This window comes from Triticum aestivum, unplaced genomic scaffold (genome assembly GCF_018294505.1).
Source record: "Triticum aestivum cultivar Chinese Spring unplaced genomic scaffold, IWGSC CS RefSeq v2.1 scaffold13409, whole genome shotgun sequence".
NCBI lineage: Eukaryota > Viridiplantae > Streptophyta > Magnoliopsida > Poales > Poaceae > Triticum > Triticum aestivum.
Window position 1 is genome coordinate 78,228 of NW_025226294.1, and position 8,192 is coordinate 86,419.

At 41.0% G+C, this 8,192-nt stretch overlaps 1 long non-coding RNA gene across 1 annotated transcript; it reads right to left on the bottom strand.

The window, feature by feature from the left end:
- Window positions 1-474: 474 nt before the first annotated feature.
- Window positions 475-4,255, bottom strand: LOC123172557 (uncharacterized). Its single transcript, XR_006485636.1, has 5 exons — window positions 3,934-4,255; window positions 3,671-3,791; window positions 3,444-3,588; window positions 1,501-3,233; window positions 475-1,404 (listed from the first exon to the last, which is right to left on the bottom strand). It is a non-coding gene; the product is annotated as an uncharacterized lncRNA (long non-coding RNA).
- Between the last annotated feature and the right edge of the window lie 3,937 nt (window positions 4,256-8,192).

Below are 8,192 nucleotides of genomic sequence, written 5' to 3' on the forward strand. Positions count from 1 at the left end.
ATCTAATCACCACCAATACTAGCTTAAAGAAAAAACATTCACTTGTACCAGAAGGAAAGATATCATCGGGTTCAACATGGTCATGATTATAAGCGTTCATAAGACCACAAAAGCAAATCACTCTTTGAGATTAAGTTCAGGACGAAGAACACGGACATGAGAGGACAAGTACTAAGAGCATGCTAATCACTCCTGCTGCTCTCTCTCAGGTAAAATAGCATAGAACATTTATAGCTCTTCTGATTCATCATATTGGAGCATGCAGATGAACCTGTCTCCTAATCGTGGGTTGCGCTTCTGATTGCTGCCCCCTAGTACTTCTCTGCGATCCTTCACAATTTTACTCCAATCTTTCACTATTAAGCATTCCTCGGTTGTGGAAATCCTGAATGCACTCATGTGTAATGTAGGATGTCTTGGCCGTAAGCTAACCATTGACATGCGACCTTTAGTATCAATCCACTGAGGCACAACTGTCATCGGGAGTCCCTGTTGAAAAACATCGTATAGTAACATTATACACTAGATCATTGATGGCGTGCGTTGTTGCACCCATCTTTTTTTAATGTAGTATAAAGTGCTAGGAATTTATGTAAAAGCGTAGAGTTCTTTTTCAGCAAAATTTATGTTTTCTTTCCAAACATGAGTCCAGAATGAAGGTTAATCATTTTCAATGGGCTGGTTATGCGTCTTATTTGTAGATACTTTGAAAACATATAATAAAATGTGAACAATAGAAAACTGGTAGACACAGTGCATATTTCTCAATCCAACGCTTGATGTACCAAATGGTCGGTGTGCTAGCCGGTATCAGGCAAATCTGAATCTTAAAAAGAAATATATGTAAAGGAAATCGGTTACAAAGCCGACTATCATTGTTTGAATCAATCTATAATAAACAAAATCACAAAATACAAAACAAACTGAGAGCAAATTAGTATAGGTACTTCCCCTAGTCATAGATTAAACTTTAAGAAGCAATGTATCATCCTCAGTCGGCTACACTTAAAACTACATGCACTATCATCAGCTCAATCGTGCATTAGCGCCAATTCAGTCAGAAACAATAGCACAATACCTCCACCTCTATTCTATGCTCAATTGGTAGCTCACAGACAACTTGCCAACTACTAAGTTATAAAATGGCAAGTATTATTTCTTTGATACTGACAACATTCAAATTACAGGTGTGAGGTTTCAGATGATAATACTATTTGCTTTCAATTTGAAGGAAATAAATGAATTAGCGCTAATGCTAAATAAAACATCAGTGGTAATGAAAGTGAAATCCTCTAGTGGAAATGGAAACTATAATGCAGGAAGACCAGATTTCAACTTTATCAATCTGAATAGTGAAGTCTACTTTAATAACATCAACAGTCAACAACCCCTCTTCCAGTATCCCTGAAACAAAAACATAAAACTACTTTTATCTTTGTACTGCATGAAAAATGGATCACAAAGGCAGAGGAGGAAACAATATAAGACTCGGTAACTCACTTGGCCAGGAATATTTGGGGTTAGCACCAGCATCTAGTGAGCACTTAATCATACAAGGTAGGACACTGTTCGTCGCTGCCATCAAGTAAAGCCTATATAGGTAATTTTATTCACATCAAAACCAGCATGTATAAATAAATTATAATTTATTTGAGCAAGTGCTTGAGATGCCATCTACAGAAAATATATACACTTATAAATAAAGCAACATCTATAGACTACATACTGAAAGAACCTCCATAAATGATGATTAAGAAGTGATGCTTCATAAAAATAGCAGGAAGGATTCAAATAATATACGCACATATTAAGCAAAAACCAAGTTCTTCATTTATTTCTTCAATCTATGGAAATAAAATTGCTAGGTCCTCCTTTATGATGGGCTTGTTTCTAATTAGAATTTATTTATTTCAAGGAAAGATATATATGTAAAGCTTGGAATGGACATGAACATTTGAGAATTGCCGAAATGGCTGCTCTGTGATGTCTGATTCTAAGAGGCAAACAGGTTCTGTGGTGTTTCCTGGGTTAGTGGATACCTGCAAACAAATTGACCTGGCATCCATACACACATCACGTGGAGACCACAGGAACCCATACACTTTAAGCAAATCCAATAAGGAGGTTAGGTGCTACTACTAAAAACACGCATTCTTCTAATTAGATTTTACCTTTGCTTCTTGGAGAAGATATATACTCCCTGGACAGCTTTGTGTATGCTCACAAGACATAACAGAAAAAGGGAACCAGAACATGAAGTAATTCTTAGGTAGGCGCAGTGGTAAAGCTGCTGCCATGTGACCATGACCTCATGGGTTCCAAGTCTCAAACAGCCTCTTACAGAAATGTGTAGGGAAAGGCCACGTACTATAGACCCAAAGTGGTCAGACCTTTCCCCGGACCCTGCGCAAGTGGGAGCTACATGCACTGGGCTGCCTTTTTTTAATGAAAAAACTGGATCAAAAAGTTAAGCAACATAATTCAGCTAATACAGTTCTATTTGGGAGATTCCCCCAATAAACATTTCAAAAACAACATTTTCCAAATAAGTTTTCTGCTGCAGACGTTCTCTGCTTAAGCCATGGAACTCTAAGAACAGAGCACTTCAGATTTTCATGGTTGATTTTTATTACCTGTTGGCTGGAAAATAAAAGACCATTGCAGTACCTGATTTCAACAACTTCATGGCTTTTAAATTTCACTGCCATTAGAATGCCTTGTTCGAAAACACGTGAGTTATTATTAGAAAATTTACTTGCATATTAGTACAGATTTTTAATTTAAAACTTTGTGCAAACCAAACTACAATATAACTTCCTATACAAAAATATAACTAATGGATATATTTTCATTGCATAGATCCAACAATGTTGTGCTAACTTCCCCGTTTTTCTATATGGATGCGTACACTACAAGAGAAGCCACTCCCAAGATAAAAAAAATCATCACAACTGGTACTCTAGCGTTGGTAATCATCTGCCTTGACCAATCCTCTACTTTAGAGAATCTGCACAAATCCATCTAACTTCGAGCATGATGGAAAACCAATAGAACAAAATTAACAGCCGCTATCCACCGGGGGTTGGAAACTTAAGAATTCCCCAAATGCGCTAGTAATAACCTGTCCAATAGCCATCTGAGATTCAAGACTAAAACATTCCCAAAATCAAAATGCCAGAATCAGTCTCCAAGATTTACCCAAAACAATTGACTACAACCAGCATGAACGCCACCTGCACAAATAAGGATTGGTGAGATATTAGAACACTGTAATCATTGCATTGAAGAGGGGTTGTGCAGGAAAGAAATAGAGGGTGACCAAGCCAAGAACCATGCTGCTAAAGGTTCTGTTGCCTGAGTACTAAGGGTGACGGGAGAGTGCAAGGTGAGGTAGCTTATATGCACAGATGCTTGTACTAAAGAAAACAGAAAGTCACACCTACTGCCTTAAGCGTCACCAGCAAGTGGCATACATCATCCACCATGAGTCAACCAGAAACTGAAGATTGATTACTTCCTTCAAACCACAGCGGATCGATTTCGTCCGTTGAATAGACAAACAGCCGCTCCGGTTCGTATCAACCATCTCTGCGTACAAGAGAAGCCACTCCAGGACGTGTATATGGGGATGGGTTTGGGTAACAAATCACATGAACTCAATAAAACTTACGGTATTCTCATTCGGATCAACCAAATTCAGGTACTAAACTTTGACAACTTCCGGTTCAGATCACTTGAAGTCTCTAATATACTGATCACCTTGACACCTTCTGTTGACATCTACAAAGGATCTATAAATAAGATGTAGATAATTAGAAGTTGCACACGAAGGAACCCGTTTTAGAGCCATTTGAGCCCCTCGAACTAACGCACGCCCTGAACCCCTCCCAACCGAGAGGCCCCAATTGAAACCAGTCAGATGTCTATACGTACCTCCGGCTAGTTGCTCGACATGCTGGATCTGGGGACGGCGCGCCTGAGGACTCTAGATATGGCTTGAAAAATCGGACTTGTGCTTCAGGGATGTAGTGCGCCACTGATTTGGGGATAGAGATCGTCGTCGGCTCGAGAAAAAGATGCTCCCTGCTGCACCTTTTGGGAAGACATGAGAAGGAGAACAGCGGCGGCTAGGCGTAGACGGAGGCGCCGCTCCGACGGGGCGGTTGAGGGGCTGCGAGATGAAGATCATGGTGGCGGCGGCACACCTAGGGTTGGCGAAGGTAGGTCATGCGTGAGATGAGAGCGAGGAAGGAGCGTCGTGGGGTATGGCTGCATGGATGGAGGCTCGTAGAAGCCCATTAGGCCCAATTTCAGACCAGGTGTCCAAAATAGTCACCGGAGCAGCGGCCCGACAAGGAAGCGCTCGGTTTTAGCTAAGACAACGAAGCGGGATTAAGAGTAAATCTGACGGCCGAAAACGACGTGGACTGATGATCCAAAGGCTGAAAATGCTAATAGCCTGAGAGGGCTGGAAAGGTGCTCAGTTATAATATATCTAAATAGCAATGAAGTTTAGCTTGAAAATAATGTATGCAAAAGATGCAGTGAGAAAAAATAGTAAAAATCTTACCATCTTTCTTAAATAGATGTGACTGTAGTTCAATACGAACACTATTGGTCGCACGTTTTGAGTACTAAGATTTTCAAATTCAGAAAAATAATTTCTCTTGACAGCATTAAGATCCTCAAGCCATGAAATATAATGACTTATCTCCTCGCAGTTTAGTTCAGCCCTGGGATAGTGGACGGTCCTGTCTACCAAGCGCTGGACATGTTTGCTTGAATGGAAATAAGCTGTCAATAGAAATTAGTTGTCAACTATTTTTTAAAAAACAATATCGAAGACATAAATATGGTTGAGAAAGTCACATAATGGTAGAACTGGAGGCGTCTGTACATCAACCCAAATGTCTCTATTACCTTCAATATCATCTTCGGGACGAATATCAAAGGTGATAAACATATCAGGCTCAAATGCATAAGCCTTGCATAGTGCTTGCCAAGTTTTGCATTCAAAATAGGTGTGGGTGTCTCTATTGTATAATTTGACGTTGAAGGTATAACCATGCTCGGTCTTCAAGTAAACCCTTTTTACCTTCATAGTTTTGTTAGGACTGAAACCTATCTTATCGAAGACAAAAATTCTTGCATGGCAGGGGATACGCTAGTAGAATAGTGAAAATTTAAAATTATAAGTTGAAGCAAATGAAACATAAGTCATGCATATGCTTAATTACGAAAAAAGACTTGTCGTTGTGACTTACTGTATCCACTTCGAAGGTCTCATCCAGCTTGATGTTGATGCGCCTATCATCAACTAGGAAATTTCTGCCACACAGGCCGCATTGGTCTTCACAGTATTCACACATAATGAAACCGTTTTCATCGTCAGACGACATTTCCTATGTTCATAGGTGAAACATTAAACACTTATTAGTTATATTAATTCAACTAATTAAACTAAGAGGGAGAATCGACCATGGAGGGCCTCTACATCAAAATCCTTGCCCCTCCGATGAGTTGTGAGTAGTTTACCAGAGACCTACGGGTCCATAGTTATTAGCTAGATGGCTTCTTCTCTCTTTTTGGATCTCAATACAATGTTCTTCCCATCTCTTGTGGAGATCTATTCGATGTAAACTCTTTTTGCGGTGTGTTTGTCGAGATCCGATGAATTGTGGGTTTATGATCAAGTTTATCTATGAATAATATTTGAATCTTCTCTGAATTCTTTTATGTATGATTGAGTTATCTTTGCAAGTCTTTTCGAATTATCAGTTTGGTTTGGCCTACTAGATTGGTTTTTCTTGCCATGGGAGAAGTGCTTAGCTTTGGGTTCAATCTTGCGGTGTCCTTACCCAGTGACAGAAAGGGTTGCAAGGCACGTATTGTATTGTTGCCATCGAGGATAACAAGATGGGGTTTATATCATATTGCATGTGTTTATCCCTCTACATCATGTCATCTTGCTTAATGTGTTACTCTGTTCTTATGAACTTAATACTCTAGATGCAGGCAGGAGTCGGTCGATGTGTGGAGTAATAGTAGTAGATGCAGGCAGGAGTCGGTCTACTTGTTATGGACGTGATGCCTATATACATGATCATGCCTAGATAATCTCATAACTATGCGCTTTTCTATCAATTGCTCGACAGTAATTTGTTCACCCACCGTAATACTTATGCTATCTTGAGAGAAGCCTCTAGTGAAACCTATGGCCCCCGGGTCTATCTCTTATCATATTTGCTTTTCATCTAATTTTATTTGCATCTTTACTTTTTGCATCTATATCATAAAATACCAAAAATATATTTATCTTATCATACTATCTTTATTAGATCTCACTTTCACAAAGTGGCCGTGAAGGGATTGACAACCCCTTTATTGTGTTGGTTGCAATTTCTCAGTTTGTTTGTATAGGTGCGTGGGACTTTTGAGGAGCCTCCTACTGGATTGATACCTTGGTTCTCAAAACTGAGGGAAATACTTACGCTACACTTTGCTGCATCACCCTCTCCTCTTCGAGGAAAACCAACGCAAGCTCAAGACGTAGCAAGAAGGATTTCTGGCGCCATTACCGGGGAGGTCTTCGCTCAAGTCAAGACATACCAAGTACCCATCACAAACCCATCTTCCTCGTATTTACATTATTTGTCATTTGCCTCTCGTTTTCCTCTCCCCCACTTCACCCTTGCCGTTTTATTTGCCCTCTCTTTCCCAATCTCCTCCTCCCTCTTGCTTGCCTTTTGTTTGTTCGTGTGTTTACCTTGTCATCATGTCTAGTTCCTTATCCGCTCCTATGTCTTCCGAGTTTGAAGTTCTTCATTTCAAGCAAAGGCAAGGAGAAAATTTAAAAGATGCTTGGTATAGGATGATGGAATCTTATCGCAAGTGCACCCTGGAGGTGAACTTTATAATTCTTCTTCGTAATTTTTATGTTGGGTTAAATATGACGCATAGGCAACTCTTGGATTGCATTGCCAAGGGAAATTTCATTGAAATTGATCCCAGTATTGTGCATGAAATTATAGAGGGAATAGTGGGAACTGTTGGAAATATGCCCTAGAGGCAATAATAAAAGTATTATTATATTTCATTGTTCATGATAATTGTCTTTTATTCATGCTATAACTGTATTATCCGGAAATCGTAATACACGTGTGAATACATAGACCACAATATGTCCCTAGTGAGCCTCTAGTTGACTAGCTCGTTGTGATCAACAGATAGTCATGGTTTCCTGGCTATGGACATTGGATGTCGTTGATAACGGGATCACATCATTAGGAGAATAATGTGATGGACAAGACCCAATCCTAAGCATAGCACAAAGATCGTGTAGTTCGTTTGCTAGAGCTTTGCCAATGTCAAGTATCTCTTCCTTTGACCATGAGAGCGTGTAACTCCTGGATACCGTAGGAGTGCTTTGGGTGTATCAAACATCACAACGTAACTGGGTGACTATAAAGGTGCACTACAGGTATCTCCGAAAGTATCTATTGTTTTATGCGGATCGAGATTGGGATTTGTCACTCCGTATGACGGAGAGGTATCTCTGGGCCCACTCGGTAATGCATCATCATAATGAGCTCAAGGTGACCAAGGTGTTGGCCACAGGATCATGCATTACGGTACGAGTAAAGTGACTTGCCGGTAACGAGACTGAACAAGGTATTGGGATACCGACGATCGAGTCTCGGGCAAGTAACGTACCGATTGACAAAGGGAATTGTATACAGGGTTTGATCGAATCCTCGACATCATGGATCAACCAATGAAATCATCGAGGAGCATGTGGGAGCCAACATGGGTATCCAGACCCCGCTGTTGGTTATTGCCCGAGAGTGGTCTCGGTCATGTCTGCATGTCTCCCGAGCCCGTAGGGTCTACATGCTTAAGGTTCGGTGACGCTAGGGTTGTTAGGAAGACTAGTATGTGACTACCAAATGTTGTTCGGAGTCCCGGATGAGATCCCGGACGTCACGAGGAGTTCCGAAATGGTCCGGAGGTAAAGTTTTATATATGGGAAGTTGTTAAACGGGCACCGGAAAGTTTCGGGGTCATACCGGTATTGTACTGGGACCACCGGAAGGGTTCCGGGCGTCCACCTGGAGGGGCCACCCCTCCCGGGGGGGCACTTGGGCTGCGTGGGGATAGCAGCCAGCCCCTAGTGGGCTTGGCGCCCCCCCCCC